This window comes from Pongo pygmaeus, chromosome 17 (genome assembly GCF_028885625.2).
Source record: "Pongo pygmaeus isolate AG05252 chromosome 17, NHGRI_mPonPyg2-v2.0_pri, whole genome shotgun sequence".
Taxonomy (NCBI): domain Eukaryota; kingdom Metazoa; phylum Chordata; class Mammalia; order Primates; family Hominidae; genus Pongo; species Pongo pygmaeus.
This window is the reverse complement of record NC_072390.2, coordinates 30,390,415-30,416,158: the sequence shown is the minus strand read 5'-3', so window position 1 is coordinate 30,416,158 and position 25,744 is coordinate 30,390,415.

The following is a 25,744-nucleotide window of genomic DNA, read 5'->3' as shown; positions in this document are numbered from 1 at the left end:
AGTACACAGAAGCTTTCACCCTATACATCTAAATATTTAAAAGATATAAATCAAGCTATACAACTATTAAAATTTGTTGTATCCTCTTACTATGAAAAATAATGCCTTCATAATGACCTGAATTCCAAGAGTCCCTGGAGTCCCACTCAGGAATATGGCACAGTAAGGAGAGCCTGCAACAGACAGCCAGACGGCTCTTCCTGCCCTGGCGATAGCCAACACCTGCTCCATTGCACATGGTCTCCTACAGCACCAGGGGCCTCACAGCAGATGTGGACACCCCACCTGGTTTCCACTCTCAGTCTCACCACTGCAAAAAGCTACCCTTGGTAGCCATTCAAACCCGGGCATGAACACCCACAGCATAGCCTACCTTTAAGAGAATGGTTCCCAGGGAGGTACTGCACAGGCCCTGCAAGTGATCTTGGGTTATCTTGGCAGGGGACACCATGGTGTGGTCTAGAAGGGAGGGAGCAAAGACTATTAGGGAAAACAACCCATGGCCCTACAGACTTCTCATCCCATAGGAAGAGCTGTAGCCAGTAAAGAGCCAGAGTGGGGTCTCCTAAAGCCAGAGTGCAAGGCAGGAACCCCTTTTGCCAGGGCCTAAGGATGATGCTAAAATTTCCGTATTTCATGGCACTCTTTAGGATGTTTAAAAATTGTATTCCCAGATACCAGCCTCTTCCTTCCTAATCACTTCCTGTCAGAAGAGTGAGTGCTCTTGCTTGCATGCATTTTCATTTTTAACAGGCAGAAAATACAAAATAAATTTGGCAACAGGCAGAACTTGCCATTCTGTTCCTGTGATATTTCTGGCATCCCTGCGGTGAAAGATGTGTACCAAATCAGCACTTTAGTCAACTTGCCTCATTCACAGGGCAGCTCACCTGTCTATCCACAGGAATACTCTGTGCCTCCAACAGAGTCAAGGAGATGGGCAAAGAAGGAAATTCCAGGAACTTCTTAGACCCCAGGAGGACAATTTGACCAAAGGTATTTCTATCCAATACTAAAAATTCCAGTGGTACTGATTGCAGATTGGAGCAGTATCCTCCTTAATGTGTTCATTAAGTCACCCATTAATGAGTCACCCATTAATGAGTCACCCATTAAGACATTTGACAAATACGTAATGTGAGCCTGCCACATGGCTAGGCACTGTGAATTATGAATATAAGATGAAATAAACAAAGCTTGGTGGTCTTTTCTTCCTGCCTGCTTATACATAGGATAGTAATTCTGATCTCTCCAGTTTTGTAAAAGTGAGATATTTTGCTTGTTAGTCTCAGTTTATGACTTCATGGTATTTCCTATTTTAAATTTTATTTTGAAATTTAAAATCATTTTAATTGCAAAGGTGATCTATATTTAATATAGAATATTGGGAAATTACATACATATAAGCTCCAAGAAGAAATTAAAACTCATAAAATTATGGCATGTCTCCCTTTTCTATATATTTCAACTTCTTTCTCATTTGCTGTATTTACTCATCCTGCAAATGCTAATATTAAAAACGAGGGCCCCCAGACATTGATCAACAAGTAGAATAACCTCCTCTTCCGGCTGTGACCCACTTCACGAGCTCTCAGTCCTTCTTCCATAATTGAACTAATGATATTTTCTCAGGGCTTGACTCTATTGTGGCTTTCGTCACAAGGCAACTTTTTTTTCATGAAAAATGAAAAGATGCAGTTGAAATATAGAGACAGAGAGAAAACAGGCAGATTAACTGAGAGCCCAGCAGTAAGAGAGGATCATTGGCTTAAAGCCCTGCTTGCTAGACCTGAGCGTTTATCCCTGATTTCATTTGAAGTGGCCACTAAGGGAAACCAAAATCTAACTTAGAAATGTGTTGATAAGAAGCCTGACTCTAATGTTAGGATAATGATAATGGGGAAGACATGGAGTGTTTTGAGAAAAAATATTAGTTAATATGGTAAGGCCATGAAGACAAGCTCTGAATGCTCCCTGCACCAGACATCTCATGAGTCTTCACGTGCTTTGGGAAACACTCTTTCAAACAGTGTTTTTCCTCTGTTCTCACACCACAACAGTCAGCAACACAGACTTCTGTGACCAAACATATGTTGGGGGTATCTCTCTCAGAGGCATTTGAACCACAGCAACTCCATCTTGAATAGGGGCTGGGTAAAATAAGGCTGAGACCTGTTGGGCTGCATTCCCAGGAGATTACGGCATTCTAAGTCACAGGATGAGACAGGAGGTTGGCACAAGATACAGGTTAAAGACCTTGCTGACAAAACAGGTTGCAGTAAAGAAGTCAGCTAAAACCCAGCAAAATCAAGATGGTGACAAGAGTGACCTCTGGTTGTTCTCACTGCTACACTCCTGCCAGTGCCATGACAGTTTACAAATGCCATGGCAACTTCAGGAAGTTACCCTATGTGCTCTAAAAAGGGGAGGCATGAATAATCTTCTTGTTTAGCATATAATTAGAAATAACCATAAAAATGGGCAACCAGCTGCCCTTGGGACTGCTCTGCCCATGGAGTAGCCATTCTTTTATTTCTTTACTTTCTTAATAACTTGCTTTCACTTTACTCTATGACTTGCCCTGAATTTTTTCTTGTGCAAAATCCAAGAATCCTCTCTTGGGGTCTGAATCTGGACCCCTTTCCAGTAACATCTCTACCACCAAGTGAACAGCCAGTTCTGTAGCAGACACCAGCTGGTGACCTCCGATTCAATTCCAACACTGTCTACCTGGAAATAGCATCAGATCCCAAAGTTGAAGTCTCAGTCCGCAATACTTCCTAAGATCCAGACGCCATCTCAAGTCTGGGCCTCCAGAGCTTCTGACCAACTGACTTCAAGTTGGGGTACCCGTGATCCCCTCTTTGGATTTGATTAATTTGCTGGAGGGGCTCACAGAACTCAGAGAAACACATGTACCAGTTTATTATAAAGGATATTACCAAGGATAAAAATGAAGAGATGTGTAGGGCGAGGTATGGGGGAAGGGGCACGGAGCTTCCGTGCTCTCCCTGGGCACCACCCTCCAGGAACCTACACGTGTTCAGCTGTCCTGAAGCTCCCCAACCCAGTCCTCTTGAGTTTTTATGGAAGCTTCATGGCAGCAGCATTCCTTCCCCCAGGGTATAGGGTGGAACCCTCTCTGGGAGGGTTTTATGACCCACAGTCAGAAAAGTGAGGGAAGAGTAGAGTCCTGCCTTGAGGTATATGTGTGTGTCTGTGTGTGTGTGTGTGTGTGTGTATAATATATATGTATATATATAAAATCACATATATGTGTGTATATATATAATCATACATATGTATATATGATTTCCTGGCTCATAACTCCCACATTCTGTATTATCTGCATGTATATAACGCGACAATACAGCTAGAAACTGGCATTACTTATCCTGTTTTAAGATAAATTTCTACTAATTACCATGATTATCACTGTGAAGTTATTGTGTAATCGCATTCTTTCATAGTTTCTTTTAAGGTTTGGAGATACCCAAATGAACATTTTAGATTCTTTACCCACCTTTCATTTTATATTATAAAGAAAAAATAAATTTCTTCCTACAACTGTGGTCACATCGTTTATTATTCTCCTGGCAAAGGAACAATCATTAAATACAGTCTACTATATTGTGAATTACCTATTTTTATTGATTACTTGCTTTTTGTTGTTGTTGTGTCTTTTGTTTTGTTGGTACAGCTTTAGAAAAACACTTTGGAATGTAAAAAGAGGGAATACTATATCAGTTGCCTCCTAACCTATATTTTTTTGTACAAAAGAGGGGCCTTTTGAATGGTGATTATGCAAGGTGAGTCAAACAGCAAGAACTGGTCTTTGTGCCCCCAGCGCCACAACACTGAATGGGTGACACAGATTCCAGGACTCATTGTTAAGTATAAACCTAAGGGAGTTCTGGGTATCAGGCTGGATGTTAATGTCAGCTCACTAATTACAACAGTGTTAAGTTATGATGGTGTATTTGCCTATAAGGGAAGCATGCAGGGGTATGTTAACTCAATTTTCTAATCTACCTGGCAGTTATGTTTCCCATTTTAAATTAATAGATTGGGATGTTTATTATATCCACCCAGAATCTGCACATTTTGGTTTAGTGAGTCTGGCCAATTGTAAGCAGAAACAAGCCTGACTGTCTCTATTATCAGACACTATGCCATAATGACCAGGACTACCAAATGTGAGCTTGAACCCTGATGAAAAATGCTTTTCTGTCCCAACACCCCTCCCCTTCTCCCTAGCAAGAGATCCGTTAAAACCCTAACAGGAGATTTGCATGGATATGCAGTGTGGGTGAGTCCCAGGCTACCTCCTGATGCTCAGCTGGCTCATGCACACAGCTTGCCGCTCCTATGGCCCTGTGATGATCTCACACGGGTGCAGTGATTCTGTAGGGACATTCTTGAATATTCTGCGGGCCTGCTTCCATGAAGCCTTCATTTGAAGCTTCATTATTACTATAAAGTTATCAAAATATATTGTTCTTTTATTTTTGTATTGTTATTTGGTGATTTTTTCCAAATACATTTCTCTTGAGAGTGGGATCTAGAATTTCGATCCTAATTTAGCATCTATGATAAGTATACCACATTTATAAGTGACATAGCTGTTTTTTGAACAATTCCCATCCAAAAAAGAGGGTGTTAACCTGCTCCAAGTATCATCAACATTAATTACAATGATGTCAGAAAAGTTGGCAGAAGAATGCTTCTCCCATGCTAAATGTCAAGAAGATACATCACAGTATTAAAAAGCTAAAAGGCAGAGACTTGATTTGTACAGTAGGAGAAGTGAATGTACATTGGCAACATTTATTCACTATTTATTATGTAAAGTCCTGAAAATCCTGCCTTGAGTTTATAGATACAAATCTTGCCAGAATTTTGGAAGTTCCAGATTCATCTTCCTTATAGTGATCATCAGCTAATGCAAAATTATACAGAGAATACAATCTTATTTTTCTGCCTAAATGTTGAAGTTGAGAGAGCAGTGGTGAAAATGTGAGATTTAAATCCACACTAGTGTCTGTGAGTCTTTAAACATACAGTGAAGTTATTTTAGATTTTACTCCAGAACTTGAATGTTCGTATCATTCAAAAGTGCACACAGATGCCACTTGAAGTTGTATTTGGATCTTAAAGCATGGAAACCTTGGGGCCCAGGAGACAGAGGGTAGAGATTTAGGGAATGCTGTGGTGTCCCACTCAGATCCTTTCCAGGATAGGAGCCCCCAAATCTCTATAGTTGGCAGTGTGGACAGACACAACCCTCAGCTGGGACCCTCTCTGGCACCTACCCTGGATTAGAGATGCCTCCTTTAAGGTCACAACCCCTTGTGTAGAAAGCTGCCATTCAAGGACTGGCCTATACAGGGGTGTAAAGTTGCCCTCTTCTCACCTTATTTGGAGGACCACCCCAGCTGTAGGGCTCTGGAGAGGATCAACTGAGGCCTTTGGTGCAACTGGATCTCTGTCCATCCCTGCTTCTTGAGCTGCCCTTTAGGTGATGATCACAAGGGCATTCCCAGTAAACCTCCTGCATCTTAGAGAAATGACCAGTGACAAGAGATAAGGGCTCCATGCCAGAGAAAGAATGTGTGTGCCTTCTTGTCTCTTTTTGTAATGTGATCCTGTCCTTGTTTGCTTGGGCTGTTATAGCAAAATACCACAGACTCAGTGGCTTAAGCAACAAACATTTATTCATCACACTTCTGGAGGTTGGAACTCTGAGAACAGGGTGTCAGTATGGTCTGGTTCTGGTGAGGGCTCTTTTCCTGGCTTGCAGACAGCCACCTCCTTGCTGTGTGCTCACATGACCTTTCCCAAGTGCATGCTGGTGGAGAGAGAGACAGAGTGCACTGCCAGGAGTCTCTAGTCTCAAGGCACTAGTCCCATTATGAGGGCCCCTTTCTCATGACCTCATCTAAACCAAATTACCTCCCAAAGACCCCATCTCCAAATACAATCGCATGTGAGTTAGGGTTTCAACTTATGAATATGGGGAGATACAATCATTCTATCCATAACAGATCCTGACTTTCTATCCCTTCAGATAGAGTTAATCTTTCCTCACTGAAGTACAGATTGGGAAAAATTATATGCAGTGGTTAAAAGCTACAGATTGTGTGTGTGTGTCTGTGTGTGTGTGTGTGCATAATCCTGAGTCCACAGTGTTTGAATGTTGTAAACTTAGCAAGTTACTTAACTCTCTGTGTCCAATTTCCTTACCAGTAAAATGAGGATGGTAATAATAGCATCTGCTACTAAAGAGTGTTGTAAAAATGTAAAGCAGTAGGCACAGAGCATAGTTTTTTTTTTTTTAAATCGGTATAATTATGACTGTTATATAGTCTTATGTTTGGACATTTAAAAGTTTTGGTATGTAATGAAATTTGTCTCCCATATTTCCCTTGTTCCAGTGTGAAGGTACTGAGTATAGAGGCTGAGTCTTAGGTGACTCTGCATCTCCACTCCCTAGTACCATGACTGATAGTGAGCACCCAATAACCATCTGTGGAATAAATTCAAAAAGGTCTGGGGAAACTTCAAATAATTAAAGGCTATGAATGAATTTTAGGATTTGCTGAATACCTAACTAAACAGGCAGTAAATCAAAAAGGCCGTTGCTTAGAAATGACTGAAATACATATTTTTGTTTATTTCCATTCACAAACACTTATTTTATTCATAACTCATTTACATCATCAGTCTGTCTATTTTGCTTGTATGCAAGATTAAAACCTTGATGCTCTAGCACGTTTGTTCCAACACAGGCAAAGTATGGCAAATGCTCTTTGTAATACAAATCATGAAAGCTAATTGGTTTTAATAATGTGTTCAGATAGGTAAACCACAAAGTTCCATGAGTGCTTATTACATCAGTCATAGCTTAAATGATAATACCGAGATTTTGAAATATGGTTTGTCATGAGTTCCCTTCCCACATCCACCTCCACTCTCTACTGTCTGTTCTACCCTCTGGTCTGAAACTGTCTGAATTTTAATCTCACTCTGAGGCATTTCCATGACTCGTGTTTTATCATCATCCAAAGTCTTGTAAGTCTACTTTACTCGAGTCCGGCCTACGTGTGCTCTAGGCTGTATTAACTACAATTAGATCCCAGAGAACTTTATATAAATAAATAGGAAGCAAAATCAACTTAGGCATTTTTAACCTCACTTTTGTTTATTTGTCACATGTAAAAAAGACAAAAATTAGACAAAATTCTTTCATTCGCTGTTAACATTTTGCATCCTTCCAGACAAGATCAGATAAAGATCTCTCTTTTTTTTTTTGGAAGCAGCAGCAACAATCCTTGCTTATGTAAACAAACCCCAATATTTCATTGACTGTTGTTGGAGTTATTCAGCTAATCGAAGGAAATGCTGAGCTGCCAGGCTTCAGGGAAGCACTGGTTCAACACTGCCTAAGTCTGATAACCAGAAAATATGGACTCTCCAGGGGCCAGCTGTCTTTAATGTGGCTCAATTCCAACAATATCCAGGCTTTGGGGAATGGCTTTTGGTTTCAGTTTCTGGGAGAGAGAGTTTGGCCACTGTGGGCTGCGTGATCTTCCCTGGATAAATCAGCACAAGCTAGGAAGGTGGGTGATGGTCCTAGAGAGGAGAGGCTTATCTGTACTCACTCCTAGACCCAATGGGTCAAGAATCCCACCTAGGGGCTCTGATTGAAATCCTCGCTTACAGCTGTGAGGCAAAGTGAAGGATGGAATGTTCTCTCCACAAGGCACAGGGGCTGTTTCCCAAATAAAGGAGGAAATGCAGGGGATACAAAGAAATATCCACTGTACTCACTGTATCATGTGCATATGCAAATCTAAAGATGTATTTATATTTTTAGAATGAAAATGTCTGCACACAGTTAGATAATATGGCTTTTTTCACTGAAAATTCTGACGTGGGCATATTTTCACTTATAACCAAGTGGTTAAAATGTGGACTTTGGAGCCAGATTCCCTGGATTAAAATCTAGGCTCTGCCCCTTAATATCTTGGGTAATCTCGGGTAAGATACGTAACCTCTCTATGCCTCAGTTTTCTTATCAGCAAAATAGGGATAATATCTCTCTCATGGAAAGATTATGAAGATTAAAAAATGATATGCATAAAGGGCTTGGGTTAATGTTTGGCAAGTGATAATGAAATTGTCTTTGCGATTTCTCACTGACATAATTATCAGTGAGAAAATTATGGCAGTTGGGGAGAGCTGATGTAGCCTATCCCCCCTTGCCTTCAAATGGGCAAGCTAACTTCGGAAGACATTTAACTTAGTTTAAGTGCTAATAGTCCTTCCCCAAAACTCAACTACCTTAGTAAACCTAATGAGAGACCGCCAGCCTAGGGGGAGGTGAGGAGCCTAAATTCCACTAAGGTGTAGACTAGGCACAAAATATGCAACTTCCTCAATTACTCCTGCAGATAACAACACTATTGTAGATTGGCCTTTTGATGTATCCGTTCAGGTTTTTTGCATGTCTGACACCCATGGCTCCATTTGGACCCACCCAGAAGCAACTCAGCACAAGAGCTCAGCTTCAACTCCCTAGGATTTAATCTCCAACCCAACCAATCAGCAGCAAGCACCCGTTGCACAGCCATCCCACCCTTTCCCCTGAATCACCTTTGAAAAACCCCTTAGTAGGAGCCTTCAGTGAGGTCTATTTGAGCAATAACTCTGTCTCCTGCATGGTGTGGCCCACCTGTGTCGATTAAATTCTGTCTCTACTGCAGTGCACTGGTTTTTGTGCGTAGGCAGGAAGAACTCATCAGGGTTACAATAATTCCTTGAAAAGTTATCTTCTATTAGTGAACATTCTTGTCCATACTAAGGACTAAGCTCTGATTTTTTTATCTTGCCTAAATTCCTATTTAAGAGGTCTGGGCAGTCATGCCCTACCAACCATGAATTCTCGTCAGATGGGTTTTATTTGACCCTGTATATCAAGTGATTTACTTTCCAATCTGAATCTGGAATAACAAGGAAGAAAATCAAAATATATTTCCTTGCCATACCTTGAAATTGCCCTGCAAAGTCTCTTGTGGGAAAAATCCACATTCTATAGGAATCCCGTTTCGCTTTGTTTTCCTTCCTTCCTACCCAGATCCAAGAGAATATCAATTAAGAGCCAGGCACCCTTTTAAGTCTGATAAGAAATATTTTACAGTCTGCTCTCTCTCTGAAGTGTGCTACCTGAGGGCTTCCTCTGCACAATAAAACTTGGTCTCCACAGTCCTTTACCTTAACCTGAACATTCCTTTCCATTAATCCAAGGTCTTCAAATAAACTCAACCACTTGTCAACCAGAAAATGTTTAAATTTACGTATAGCCTGGAAGCACCCCCCTACTTTGAGTTGTTCTGCCTTTCTGAATCTAACGAATATGTTTTTGTTTGTTTGTTTTTTGAGATGGAGTCTCGCTCTGTCGCCCAGGCTGGAGTGCAGTGGCGCTATCTTGGCTCATTGCAAGCTCTGCCTCCCGGGTTCACGCCATTCTCCTGCCTCAGCCTCCTGAGTAGCTGGGACTACAGGCATCCGCCACCACGCCTGTCTAATTTTTTGTATTTTTAGCAGAGACGGTGTTTCACCGTGTTAGCCAAGATGGTCTCAATCTCCTGACCTCGTGATCCGCCCACCTTGGCCTCCCAAAGTGCTGGGAATACAGGCGTGAGCCACTGAGCCCGGCCCCCCAAACCAATCTATTTCTTAAATGTATTTGATTGATATCTCATGCCTCCCTAAAATATATAAAACAAAGATGTACCCTGACCACCTTGGGCACATGTTCTTAGGACCTCCTGTGGGCTGTGTCAGGGGCTGTGGTCACTCATATTTGGCTCAGAATAAGTCTCTTCAAATATTTCACAGAGTTTGACTCTTTTTGTCAACAATACGTACATCCTTAGAATTTTTTTCTGATAAGTTTATTTTTAAAGTGATATTACACTTATTTTCTGTATTCTTTTCCAGAATGAAATAGTAGCTGAAAATAAATTGTCATATTCCCCTTCGGGAACACTGTACCAATTTCTATTCCCAATCAGCATATTAACTTCATGCATGTTAATCTTACCATATATATCACCAATCTAACCATATATATTACCAATATTCTAAACCTTTGGCAGCCTTCTAGGAAACATATATCTCATTGTTTTTGCTATAGCACTTCTGACAAGTCATCTAGCTCCTGCTGACTGCTTCCAGCCACAAAGAGCCCTTTCCACTCATTAAGGGACAACCCCTACAGTTAGAAAGTCAGTCCACCCTTATGCTGAGCTAAAATCTGCCTGTTGAACTTCCCTGTGCATTCCTGTTCCAAGTTAATTTGTCTTTTTGCCACTCTTTCAGTCAGAGTTGATGCAGGGATGCAACTATTTCCTATTGCAAATTCGTGTTATGGGGTTAAAGAGAGCTGGGGGAACAAGAAAGAGTAGGGGGTCTCAAGAACTCAGCTCCACGTTGCTGATGGTCAGACCATAATGAGAGGTCATTGCCAGGTTGTATTAGTGCTTTACAGGGGGAGAAATAAGGCTGATTCTGGGAGTGCTGAAGCCAAGTGGCTGCCAAGGCAATGGTCATTGCTGGAGTGACACTGATGGGAACAGAAAAATAAGAGAAGGAAGTTAATTCACCACTCTTCCTACCTTCCAGTCTCCTCCAATAGCATCTTCTATTGGCAGAACTTAACCCAAAGTCAGCTAGCAAGGCTGTCTGGGAAATAGTTTGTAGAGGTCCAGCCTCAGTGTCAAATGTTACAGAAAAGAGTGAGCTAGGAAACAAAACGACCTCACCCACTCGTTCCTCCTTCCTCATTTAAAATTATTCCAGAATTAATAGCAATAATTTATCCCTGCTATTTTTATTATTATTATTATAGTTGTAACAGATTATGAACCTTAGGATACAAAACAAAGCAAATTGGAAATGAATTTAACCTCAGTTTTCCAGTTGTATGGCTCAGTGTCAATTTTGGACATACGTTATATCCCACATAGGAGGTATTAAGGTGCAGGAAACTCTGGTGTTGCAGGAAAGTATTTTACTGTGTATTCTTGTTGCAATACCACCTGCTTCCTTCTGCAACTCAGCTAGCTGAGCTGATAACTGACTGACTCAGATGCATTGAAATAGTTTAGAAGTAATCACAGACAGACTCTTAAATCCTAAAGAACAAGCCTCCCTCTCTTAACATCTGCTAGCTCTACTGCTTTACTTTTTTGAATGGTTTCTTTTAAAACAAAACAAAAGACAAAAGGAATTGCTACAATAAGTACAATTGGGAATACATGATGTAATTGCATCAGCGTGGTGGTGTGGCTGTTTCTGTGAACATATTAGAATAAAAGAAGGACATGGAAAACTCAGCTTCTAGGGGGCTGATTTTGGAAATGATTCAACATTTGATCTAGAGCCAGTCACCTTCAATCATCTTTCATTCAAGATCTTAGTTTTCCCATCACTTGAGCAATTCTTTCTGCATAAGTCCTTTGAGATCCTGGGAGAAAGTAGGATGAGTCCAAAGGGTTTTTAATGAATGTGTGTTTAAAATATTGCAGCTGACAAGTGTGGTGATAAAGGTTGCTTTAGGCACCCCAGTGCCTGTCCATTTCTTCTCCATTTTGGTGCATACTCAAAAGAACCTAATGCCAAGTGATGGAAACCATTCTTCCTGCATTACTACCATCTGTTTCCTTGGCATGCACTACAGACAGCTGAGTTGCCAGCTTTCAAGCTGTTTATTGGTGTGTCACATGGAGGAGTTATTGATGAACTAACTGGATCTCTTGAAAACTGGACATTTTTGTTTCTCTTTGAAATGTTTGTTCAATATCACGCAATTTTTTTTACAGGATGTTCAATAGGCATTTATTTAATGATTTTGCTGGACTCTGACAATGGGGCAGTTTTTTAATCATGAATGGGTATTTGAAAAACTTCACACCTGTGTCAACTCTCAAGCAAGCTATAGATGGTACTAGAAAAGGATCACAAAAAGGAAAATGAAATGGTCAAGTGGAAAGAAGGATTACCCTGTGAGTGAAGACTGAGGAGGTCTATCCTCAAGTGTGCAGTCATGGAAGTAGAGGGATGTAATTAAAATTTATATTGTCATGAAGTTTGTGATAGAAGGAGGATGCTGGAAAAGTTGGAAAGAAGTAAATTTAAAATACATAAAATGGAGTCTGTCTTTGCATACTGGGAATTAAGCCGAAGATTTCTGTTATCTAAAATATCCAAAAATGGCAGAAGCTGAATTCCAAATGATGCATTAATAACATATATAGGCTGGGCGCAGTGGTTCACACCTGTGATCCCAGCACTTTGGGAGGCTGAGGCTGGCAGATCACAAGGTCAAGAGATCGAGACCATCCTGGCCAACATGGTGAAACCCTGTCTCTACTAAAAATACAAAAATTAGCTGGGCATGGTGGTGCACACCTGTAGTCCCAGCTACTTGGGAGGCTGAGGCAGGAGAATCGCTTGAACCCGGGAGGCAGAGGTTGCAGTGAGCTGAGATTGTGCCACTGCACTCCAGCCTGGCAACAGAGCGAGACTACATCTCCAAAAAAAAAAATTGAAAATTAAAAAATAAATAACGTGTGTGTATGTGTGTACATATATAGATACATACATACACAGTCATATAAGTATTAGAGAAGAGAAATCCAAGCTATTTGGGCAAACCTCTAATCTCAAAGGTAACTACCAAATAGATCAAAAGATCATTTACAAAGTGTCCTTTAAGTTCACTATAACAGCAGAATATTAGGCCAGATGCAACACAGGTGCAAATGATTAGTATTTCTTATTTTACCCAATGCTTGGCTGAGCTAAGCCCTGTTACCAAATACTGTTGAAAATACAGAGATTCAGCAAATAAGTAAGTTTCTAGTCCTCAAGGAGTTTATAATCAACTGGAGATGACCAGATATAAAGGTATACATGTGCATTACCTATAAACACATACACATATCAGGTATATTTACGATTAAATATACAAAAAAAAAATATCTACAAAAAAAGATTACAAAGTCAAATGAGCATTCAGAGAAGGTGGCTGTTGTACTTAGTTAAATGGAATAGGAAATACTTCTTGGAAGAGGTATTGTTTGACCTAGATCCTAATGAATTAGTTGAACTCAATCACCAGACTCAGATAAAGGAATATATCATTTCAAAAGAAACAAGAGTGAAGCATGAGGAAACCTGGAATCATGTCTGAGAATAATGAAATATCCTAACTGCCTAGAATTTGAAGTGCTTTGAGGATGAATAGTGGTGTATGATACTAAAATGACCTTTTGATATCAGTTCATGAAAGATTTTTGAATAATATTGTTGAGGCCCACAAACTGATACCCCCAAATACGGCACTTTGACATACTGAACTATAGAGGCAAGCTCAAAGTCTCTCTGAGCTTCCCCCACCTCCTGCCTCTCAACCCTTTATCTCTCCCAAAGCACAGGATGAGGCTGTTCCCTGAAGTTCTCTTATCTACCTAGAAACTGGATTTGCCAAAGAGGAGCAGTATTGCCTTTAATTCTTTCCCTGAAATTTCACTAACCAGAGAAGATTAAATCTAATATCACAGAGGAAGAGATGAAAAATTAAGCCCTATACCTAAAGCTCAGGCACACTTTGTCCTAAACTATTGTTTGTTCTCTGGTCTGTTTACTTTACAAAGAGAATCATTTACATCTAATTTCTGTCTCCTGGGTCATTCAATTTCCCTAAAAATTCTTTATTACCCCTCAAAATTGCCACATTTTCCTCATCTCCCCTTTGCCTATGGAGAAGGATATGTAAGCATGTGGACCTCATTGTGTGATTGGGTTATCATTTTCCTGTGACCCCACCCCACCATGCTTATGGACGTTAAATGAATTTGTATGCTTTTTTCTCCTATTAGTCTGCCTGTTGCGAGTTTATTTCCAGTGAGCCTTCAGAGGACAGAGGGGAAGATTTCCCTCTTTGCCTCTACATCCTAAGGAGTTTAAACTTTAAAGGTTTGGGGAAAAGAATAATGAGATCAGATTTATACAATCAATTGAAAGAGACACTAGAGATAGGAAGACAAGTCCAGGGCAGTGACGGTAGTCTCTGATTTTAAAATGTTATTGATAGAAAAGACTCAATAAATCTGTGTTAGTCTATTTTCATACTGCTATAAAGAACTACCTGAGACTGAGTGATTTATGAAAGAATGAGGTTTAATTGACTCAGTTCTACATGGCTGAGTAGGCCTCAGGAAACTTGCAATCATGGTGGAAGACAAAGGGGAAGCAGGCATTTTCTTCTCAAGGCAGCAGAAGAGAGAGAATGAAAGGGTAAGTACCACTTTTAAACCACCAGATCTTGTGAAAACTCACTCACTATGATGAAACAACATGGGGAAAACTGCCCCGCCCCGTGATCCAAGGTCCCTCCCTTGACACATGGGGATTGCAATTGAGATGAGATTTGGGCGGGGACACAGTCAACCATATCGAAATCCCTACTAGTCGATCTATTTATTTTAAAAATTAAAAAATAAAAACTGAGGTCTAGATACGGATACTGATTCAACCACATTTAACCAACTCATCATGGTAAATCAGAACTAGAACCCAACTTATGGGTCAAATTCAAAAAAGGAAATATCAGGGGATTAACACAAGGAACTGGATGGAGAAAGCCCTGTGAGAATAGAAGGAGTATGCCTCATGGGCTAACTGAATATGGGGAATGACAGACGGAAGAGTCCAAAGAGTCTCAGAGCTCATGAATCCTTCACCTGTCTTCCAGAGCTCTCTGCCCACCTGAGAGCCTTCACATTCACTGTCCATGTTTGTGCTGTCCTCCAGCCACCTCCCACTCACCCCCTCAGCCCACATGTTCTTTCCTGATCTGCATCTCAAAGGTCTTCTCTGGCCCCTTCCTCTCCACACTCCTGTACTAATTTTCTATTGCTATGTAAAAAACTGCCACAAAGTCAGTGCTTTAAAACAACATCGACTTTTTTAGTTCACAGTTCTGTAGATCAGAAGTCCAGCACAGCATAGTTACATTCTCTGAGACCTCTCAGGGATCACAGGGTTGAAATCCAGGTGAGGCCAGGCTAAATTATCATCCGGAAGCCCTAGAGAAAACTCTGCTTCTGAGTTCATTCTTCTTGTTGGCAGAATTCAGACCCTTATGGTTGTAAAACTGAGGTCCCTTGCCTGGCTAGGTGTCAGCCAGGAGCTAATCAGCTCTTAAAGTCACCCAAGTCCTTGTCACTAAACCTCGTCCATTTTCAGGCCATTCTCATACAGGGAATCTCCAGATTTCTTCATCTTCAACCTCTAGACCCAGATTTGAAGGGCTCTTTTGGTAAGGTCAGATCCATCGGGGACTAACTCTCTCTAACTTAAGGTCAACAGTGTCATATAACAAAATGTAAACATTGAAATAAAATCCATCATACTCACAGGCTTGGGGAGTAGGCAGGGTATGTACACCAGGGAGCAGGAAATCTTTGGCCCATCTCAGAGTCCTGCCTACCACACACCCCTCTATTAACGATAGTTTCTTTTCTCTCACGTAGGTTTTGGGAATGTGGTTTAATTCAATTCAGACTAATGTGTAAGAACAGCTTATTTTGATAACCTTAGTCTTCAATGACATCGGCTTATTAACTCAAAATGATTCCTTCTGGAATGTTTGGCAATGTTTTGAAGATATTTGGGGACAGGTGAGTTGGGGGGTAGAACTTACATTAAAGCCATGAGTAACTTCTTTTTTAATTTTTTATTTTTTTCTTTAGAGACAGCGTCTCACTATGTTGCCCAGGGTGCTGTCAAACTCCTGGGCTCAAATGACCCACCTACCTCAGCCTCCCAAAGTGGCAGGATTACAGGCATGAGCCACCGCATCCAGCTCGTGTAACTTTTGACCACAATGTTCACACCACCCTATTCTCCTGGGGTTGAGGGTTCTATCATCTGAGCAAAGAAAATACACAGGAGCATTGCTCTTGAAGAAGAACTACCAAGTCATATTTTTTCCTCTTTTCTTCATCCCCAGAGGCTTACTTTGCTTTCTTTGCCTCAGCATCCTCTTCAGTAATCAGGAAGTTATCCAAAAAAAATTAAACCAGTTACAATCCAATTCTTATGCAGAAAAGAAAACAACCAATCAGCCACTTGCAACATTCAGCACACTCTACATAGCAAGAGGACCATCAAGTTGCCAGATACTCTATATTCAGCCTTCCTTCTTCCAGCAATCATTTCTATAATTAGTACTGGCACATTGTGCCTAATTAGTTATTTCTGTGGCATACAGGCATGAAATGTATGTGTTCCTTAGTCACCCTACTTTACTGTTAAATTGCCTGTAGAGATTTTTCAAAAAATGAATAATTAAGCTTACTTCTTTGTCTCTTGTTTTCTAATTCCCTTAGATTCTATTCAGGTAATATAATTATACTGTATCCATGGCAACACTCATCTACATCTATAGGTAAAATCTTTTGGGGCTGCTGGTGAAATTTTTTTTTTCATTAATCTGGCTTCAGCCTGCAGATCATAAATGATAGAGCAGTTAAAAGTCACTGGTGCTAAAATGGATTTAGCCTTTAAGTAGCATGGCACACTAATGCTCACATCCAATTCCCAATCAACTGTATTTTTTCCTAGTTTGACTGGAAAAAAGTACATATATATACACACACATATATATACACACACACACACCCTTTAACTACATTGCAGTTTTATTCTAATAAATTGCTCAATTAGAACTAATACCCTGAACTATGTAACCCTGCTGAAATTGTTGTGATAATTTTAGACAAGTTATAAACAAGAGTTTAAAATTTAAATAATGAATTTCACAAAACCCTTTAAAACCACTTGACTTCAAAGTATCAAATAATTTACCAAAAATAAGTACTCTGATGTCTTACAGCACTAACCTACAGATAGAAGTCTCATGTCCTATTTTTACCACTTTGCTGGTTGCGGTGCTGCACTGGTGATGAGTACACAGCAAAAATTTGAAGTCAGGAGACAAGGGTTTGAATTCCAATTCTATCACTTTCCAGCTGTGTGACTATGTGAACAAGTTACTAAACTTGTTCCCAGTCTTTGTTTCTTTATTTTCTTTATTTTTTATTTTATTTTTTTTGTTTGAGACGGAGTCTCACTCTATCGCCCAGGCTGGAGTGCAGTGGTGCAATCTCGGCTTACTGCAAACTCCGCCTCCCGGGTTCACACCATTCTCCTGCCTCAGCCTCCTGAGTAGCTGGGCCTACAGTCACCTGCCACGATGCCTGGCTAATTTTTTTGTATTTTTAGTAGAGACGGGGTTTCATCGTGCTAGCCAGGATGGTCTCGATCTCCTGTCCTCGTGATCCGCCCTCCTCGGCCTCCCAAAGTGCTGGGATTACAGGCGTGAGCCACCGTGCCCTGCCTGTTTCTTTATTTTCAAAGGTAGAATACTAGTCTTAAAATTATGGGATCCTTGTGAAGATTAGAGATAATGTAGTTGGCACGTAGTAAGTGATCGATAAGTGATACTGTCATTGTTCCTCCTGGAACAGTCATGATATGGAGCTTTTGGCCAAGGCAGACTCTTAGGCCACAGCCCAGAATTTCCGAATCAGAACGTGCAGTTTCATGAGGTCCTCAGGTTATTCACGCACACAATGAAGTCTAGAAAGCATTGGTATTGAAGATGGCCAACTGGTGAAACATGGACATTTCACTGCAGCCAGCTGTGTGTTTCCATAGGTTATTTTGTAGTATATGATTTAAAACTATATTCTTTCTAATTGTTTTCATGTGTTGACATAGTTTAAGTGAATGGAATTTTCTTCTTTCCACTCCCAGACAGGCAGAAAAATAAAATGAATATATTTACTATTCACTAAATGGAAGTGGACCATCAGGAAAGTCTTCGTCCTGGTTGCCTTCACGTTAAGTAGTCTGAGGAGGAAGAGAACAAGAAGGGGTTGGTCTTTCTGTGTCAGGAGTGGCGGAGGCGGACCTGCACAGTTCAAACCTTGTTCAAGGGTCAACTCTACATCTAGAGAGGAATTATAGATCCTATAATTCAAACTCCACTTACAAAGATAAGCATTTAGCAACTAAGGAGATGAATGGGTTACTTGTCAACCTGGTATCACATGCTTCTTACTGGCATAAGGTAAATGTCTTCTGGACCACAAGATGTAATTTACAACAAATAGGTTTAAGCTTTATTTTCTCAAAGGAATGCATTATAAGCCTAGCCAGCTTAATTAATTACCATACTCATTATTTAGCAACCATTCCCAGAATACCTACTCTAGAAAGGCAGTATACTATGTGTCTAATAGGGACAGAAAGCAGAGAATTAGTGTGCAAATATGAAGTAGACAGGTTAATGGAATACTTAAGAGCTTGGGCTTTGGAGTCAGATTAAAATCCTGGTTCTAGAATCACCCTTCTTCTTTAATTCTTAGCCTTAATTACTTCATCTGTGAAATGGGGCTAATAAAACATGATTTAGAAAGTTGTGAAGAATAAGTGAAACCACATGTAAAGATATGGCATGGAGCAAGGCATGTAAGAATTGCTTAACAATGATAGTATCATTTTCATTATTATTTGGTATGGTTCAGAAACTCATGGATCAGTAGGGAAGAAAACATGAACACTTCTCAAAGGAGACAGAAATCACATGTTATTTTAACAGGGACAATTTGCTTAAAAACAACTATTAGCTAGGTTATGTAAGAACAGAAAAGGCAAAAAGAGAATACCAGCTTATCACAGAGTTGGTAGCTACAGGAAGCAGTTCGAGGATTGTGAGAATAACCAAATAAGATGGAATTGTTAAAATTTGGAAGTTCGAAGGAGGAAAAGGCCAGTGAAATCGGAAGTGAAATCTCTGAGGACAGAGTGCTGCTAGGCTTGTGCCTCTGACATGGGCATAGTGAAGCTAATTCTGCAAATTTTGGGAAAAACTGCAAAGTGGACTCAACCCCTGCAACTGGAATGAACTTCCACTGCCTATAGTTCACTGCTACAAGAAACAGAAAGCTAAGAGGAAAGAGTGAGTCTCTCCTGTCTCTAGCTTTCCTGTCTCCTAACATCGTTCCCCATTTAGACAGCCTAACAGGGAGCAGCTGGCAAAAGTGCTGTGGCTTACACAGTGGCAGCCCCAGCCAGCAGCACAAAGCAGAGGATTGAAGAACAGAAGGATTTGGAGCTGAAAGACAATAGCTTACTAAGTGGCACTACAGGTTATTGTAACGCAAAACAGAGTAACAAGGACCATGAGAGAGTTTGCATTTTGAGGAATATGGGAATCCAGGAGAGGAAAATAATTACTTGCAGCTGGGGACATACAGTTTGTATTACAAAGGACGTAGCATATGAGCTAGTCTTAAGGAGGAGATTAAGAATGTTCTCAGTGGGATCTTCTCCTCTACTGCTCCTTTCCCTCCTCTGTGACAGTTAATATGGAAAAGTGAAGAACTGGGAAATGGTGCATCATTACTCCAGGCTTCTAGGAACCTAGCAGACAGATGATCTCCTGAAACAAATGGAAGGAGCCATCATGAACCCATCCTTTTTTGTTTTTGTTTTTGTTTTTTAGAGACAGGGCAAACAGGGTCTCGATCCGTCACCCATGCTGGAGTACAATGGTGGTGCAATCATAGCTCACTGTAAACTTGAACTCCTGGCCTCAAGCTGTCCACCTGCCTTGGCTTTCCAAAGCACTGGGATTACAGGTGTGAGCTACCATGCCTGGCCCCTGAACCCAAATTTTATAAAAAAGTTCTTCTTTTCCATTTTTGTCTGTGGTTTGCCTCTAACTGCACATAGGTTTTTTGGAAGCTTTTTATGATTGCGTCTTTGAGCAGAATAATGGGGATCGTGGATTGAATAGCAGTAAACATTAGCTGTGCAGAATTGAAAATGCTGGGTGGGATGTGCAGTTACCCACCCTGCCTACTACCTCCTACCACAGTCTAGAGAGGATTCTCATTCCCCACGTTACTGAACGAGGCACACATCAACAAACAAAACGTGCCAGTGGCTTAACTCAAAAGGTAAGACCCTTTCTGGCTCATTGATGGAGCTCAGACAGCATCATGAAATCTGCCTTTACCTTCAGAAGAAAAAAGATCTCTAGCCCAAAGTACTCTGAAAAAAAATCCATTAGGATATAAACAAGGACCAAGGGAGAATTGAGATGCAGTGTCAAGGATGGAGAGAAAGTAAAGTCACCATAAGTATATTTGCATTTTCCCCATTCTAGACTAAAAGTCACCTATCTTCTGTATTCTGCATATTATTTATATCAAGAACAAGAACTAAGAGACCAATCATCTATCTATTTTTCAAGAAGAAAGTGCTTATGGACACTTGTTTTTTTTGTTTGAAATTTTTCTTTTTTAAGGTGCTATTCACATTTAAAAATGTGTGAAGTTTTTCGGATTCCTTCTCTCTCTTTTTCTAGAATACAGTATACGCAGCACACTTCTTCAGGAATCAAATAGACTTAATCAAGAGATAACAGATTCCAAGCACCTCCTTTGAACTGGGATCCCATTTACGTTCTTTTCCTAAAAGGATACCAGGAATATACATAAATAGCATATTATATAGACTATTAGTTTCATGGGGCTGCCATAGCAAAATACCATAGACTGGGGTGCTTAAGCAACAGAAATTTACTTTCTCATAGTTCTGGAGCCCAGAAGTCCAAGATCGAGGTACTGTCTGGGTTGTTTTCTCCTGAGGCCTCTCTCCTGGGCTTGCAGAGGGCCACCTTTTCTCTGTGTCCTCACGTGGCCTTTTCTCTGTGTGCACCCAGTCCTGGTCTCTTCCTCTTCTTTTAAGGACACCAGCCACACTGGCTTGGGGCCATACTCCAAGGGCCTCATTTTAATTTACTTATCTCTTTAAAGACCTGCTCTTGCCACAAAAACAAGCGAAAAATAAATGAGTAACTGTGAGAAGATGAATATGTTATTTTGCTTCACTATAGTAACCACTTTACCATCTATTATGTGTTCTATATCATCATGTTGTATACTTTAAATATACACAATAAAACTTACTTTAAAATAAAAAGACTTTATCTCTAAATAAGCTTGCATTCTGCAGGACTGAGGGTTGAGTCTTCAACATATGAATTTTAGGGAACACAATTCACCCTATAACAAGTGGTAATATATGTAAATATGCTAGCATAATAAGACATGACTTCCTATTAGTCTAAAATAACATATTTCAGGGACGGGCACGGTGGCTCACGCCTGTAAATCCCAGCACTTTGGCAGGCCAAGGTGGGTGGATCACCTGAGCTCAGGAGTTCAAGACCAGCCTGGCCAACATGGTGAAACCCCGTCTCTACTAAAATTACGAAGATTAGACTGGTGTGGTGGTGTACGCCTGCAATCCCAGCTACTTGGGAGGCTGAGGCAGGAGAATTGCTTGAACCTGGGAGGTGGAGGTTGTAGGGAGCCAAGATGGTACCACTGCACTCCAGCCTGAGTGACAGAGCAAGACTTTATAAATAAATAAATAAAATAAAATACTGTATTTCAGTATTGTTCAATTCTTTCTTACAAAGTTAAAATGTTAGAGGAGAAAAAGAAAATTTTCAAATGCATCTATTTAGAAGCTGGAAGAAATAACAGCAAAAGTGCTAAAGATAGATGTCAAACACTGGGGGAAAATGGAATACTTTCAAAAAGTAGTTATTTCTGTTGTTATTCTGCAAGGTAAAAAGTATTATATTGGGGTTGCCTTAATTGCATATTGAAGGGATAGAGTGAATCTCCCAGTCTAATCTAAGATCAGCACCAACTCTGCCACTTACTAGAACAAATTATTAAACTTCCTGAGTCTCTGTTTTCTTATCTGTAAAGAGGAAATGCGTATAGTACCTTGAAGAGTTACTATGAACATGCACGAAGCACTATATATAAAGTGCCTGCCCAACTGATGGTAGACATAATTTTTATTATTTTAACTGAGAGGGCTTCTGGATCTAAATAAGGCTGTAGACAGTTACCTCATTTATGTTTGCCAGGAATAGGTCACTCAAAGTGATTGTCAATGCATTGACTGTGACTATAGAGAAAGACCACACCTTTCTGTATATAATTGTTCTCCATATTAAAGGAGTACATCGGTGATGAAGAGTTTGCAGACATGTAGCCAAAAACTAAGACACAACAAAAACAGATAAAAGTCCCTTTGCCTTAGCTGCATCCATTAGCCCAGGTGCTTCACTTGAAGGAAGAGTGACAATCATATATCTTTTGTGCAGGCTGTGGCATGCACTAATGAGATTTATTTTGCTGCCTATTAAAAAGCATTCCTTTTTTTTTTGCCAATTAGCTACCACTGTGGATAAGTACTGCAGTCTCCATAGTGACAGAAATGGTTGGTATTTCAAAGAACCAATATCTTCAACAGAAAAAAATCAATTGAATATAAGTTTATTGAAAACAATCTCCAAACAAAATAACCATATTAGTCATTCTCAAAACAGAAAGAGTACCAGGTCTTTTTCCTGAAGCAAATCCTACTTAAGGTGGTATAAACTTCCATCAAATTCATGTTGGTGCTGAGAAATTATGAAGGAGCTGTTCCTGACTGAGGTGCTTTTTTAAAATTGATCTCAGCCCTAAAGTTTTATTTTTTTGTTTTGAGCTAAATGCAGAAGCAGCTTTTGTAGGAGCATAAAACTTGGCAATATCATAAGTTACAACTTATTTTAATGTGTTTTGTATAGGGAACAATCTGCCAAAACTGATATTTATAGCATTTTCATTACTGATTTCAATGGACCGCTATACAATTTTTAATCTAACAATAAAAACTAAAATCTTCACATGACTTCACACTATTGTAAATGTTCTAGATATATAATATTTAAGGAAAATTATTCTAGAGAGAGATTTTCCCCTCAGTCAGCATTTTCTCTCACTCTTTTCCCTGGAGTCCCTTGACAATATGTAATGAACTTCAACACTCAAGTTCATACACTGTTGGGTTTGCAATGAGGTTTTGCTTTGAAGTTTAGTTATGTCCCTACAACTGTCATATTGACTATAGTCATATGAAGCTTTTAAGGGGACATAAGAAAAACAATTGTATTATACAAGCATTTTGGATATGGAACTTTTCATGACATTTGAGATTCCCATGCACATTTTGAGTTACATAATTATTTCACTGACTATAGATTTTAAAAAGAGTACCCTTGATAGTTATGTAGCTGTGGTTTCACGCTGCTCCCTTGCTGCAGAGGTGGATAGCTATGTACAGACTCTGTTCTTCCCACCTTCTCATATAAAAATAAACCTCTGAAGAAGTTGAATGCAAAAGCATTAGCTTAACATTTCATTAATAATTTTAATTCAAAAAAAGCAAAAGAAATATGAAATCACCCACGTGGAATGTGTTATGTTATTCAGTTCCTGTTATATTTATAAGATGATTCTTAATTTGGAAAGGAAAGATTTAGATTATTAAAATGATATTCACTGGGGAAAAAAAAAGTTAGGTTTTGTTTGGAAATTTCTGGAATGTGCATATTTTCTAGTCAATAAAGCTAGAAAAAATTCTCATCAAAAGGTCCTATACTTGATGTGCTCCAAGTGAATATATTATAGTTAATGTTATGATGTACCATATAAAAAGTAAATGCAATATAAATATAAATGTAAGAAGTGAAGAAATGAATCAGAATAATTTCTCAAAAGAGAGTAGAAAGTACTAAACAGTGACAATAATCATTCTAGGAAAATGTTCTTCTGATAAAAGTTGTTCCTCAGCCTTCTTAACTTTTCTCAGGCTAAGTTTTACCATTCATATTGTGAATGAACTATGAGGAAAACCATTGCAATGGAAGGTATTCAAATATACTATTCAAAATTTTATACCATGTAGATGTTGCTTATGAGAAATGTCTGTGCTTCTAGCTCACATGATTATCCATCAGCATTGAAAGGAAAGACTTTAAAAATATAATTTGGGTTATTTAAAACTGGCTCAGCCTCATGCTAGGAATGAAGGAAGCTAGTACAGAGTGAAAACATTGTGAGGTGGATTCCAAAGTCAGATGGAGGCAGGAGGAAAGACACTCAGCAAGTGTCAGTTTTACTTGAAGTCTGAAGTCTGTTTAGCTAAATCAGAATGAGAGAACAAAACAGCATATTTTATTCCATAGAAGCTGAAGACAACCAAATCTACAGGTCCATGCATGTCAGCTAGTGATATGCTCTGGTTTAGGGTTCTCCAGAGAGATTCTCAGGGCTAAAACGTCATGGTGCAGAAAGTGGAGGGCTGGTATTTGACATGCCACATACCTAACCCAAGGATGCAGCCTAGGGAGAGGTCTCTTAAGTGCACATAATACAGAATTTTATAGATGAATTCGGTATATGATGCTCTTGTTAATTTGTTTAAACCATGTTTCTCTGAAGGTGAAATTCATAACAACTTTCTATTACACCTGTATATGTGTGGTTATTAATAATTAATAAGCAAGGAAGCAAAAGCAATGATAAACTAAGAAATAGAAAGGGACAGAAAGGGAGAAAATAACCAACAGTTTAGTAAAATATTCAACCCCACAAGAAATCTAACAAGTCACTGCTTAGAGAAGACCAAGAGTATGGAGAAAGAGATCACTTCTTTTTTGGATGTGAAGGGACTACTGAAAACTGCAGATGGAGCAGGAGCCTGAAAAATACCTGCCCACACTCCAGGCCTCACACTAAGTACAAGATAGCAGCCGCCCACAGCTGGAGGAATTTGAAATCTGGGGTGCGCTGAAAGTAACTACAGCAACAGGAAAACTCAACCCCAGCTCACCTGATGGACTCAGTCACTTACACCAAGGACCTACCAAAAAACAGGTGGACCCATTTCCACTATTCTACACAAATTGTTTAGCTTTTAATCAAAAATTACAAGACACAAAGTTGGGGGGAAAAAAATTAAACCACTCTCATCAGAAAAAGAAATAAATTATGACTCCTACTATGCAAGCATTAGAAATGATATTTAGAGCATAGAAATATACACATGGTATGGTCTTGGAAGTAGAAGAAAAATTCACATTACCTCCTCATTCTCATATAAACAAAAATAAATACAATAAATTTCTAAAAGTATTACACCAAAAATAGTGCTTTTACTCAGGTGGTGAGACTATATTTTTTTAAATATGTTTTGCTTTCTACTTTTCTTTTTCAGAATTAATGTATTGTAGTCATATATTTTATATAACAATAATAAGCTCCCTTTAGGGAAAACAAATTATGAAAGACATATTTTTCATAATATTCTGTTATATAAAAAGAGCTTAGACTGCCTGGCTACCAAAGAGGCTACAAGTAACAGACTGCTCAGTGAAAAAGAGACCGGACACTAGTGGACAAGATGTTTAATTGTCCTGCCATGAAAAGGCTGGACAAAAAATAAAATACCCCGAAACATGATTCTTAAAGATTAGTAATGTTGTTGCTATCATCAACGTTATTTGTTTAGCATTTACCAGGTGCTATAAACACTACTTATATTTGTTCCTTTAATACTCATAACTTTGTTAAATAAATACCAATAAGATCTCTATTTTACAGATGAGGAAACTGACATGTAAACTTTGAATATATGAAAACACCAGCAAATTATCAAACCCAATTAATATAAAGTAAATAATGAGGACGAT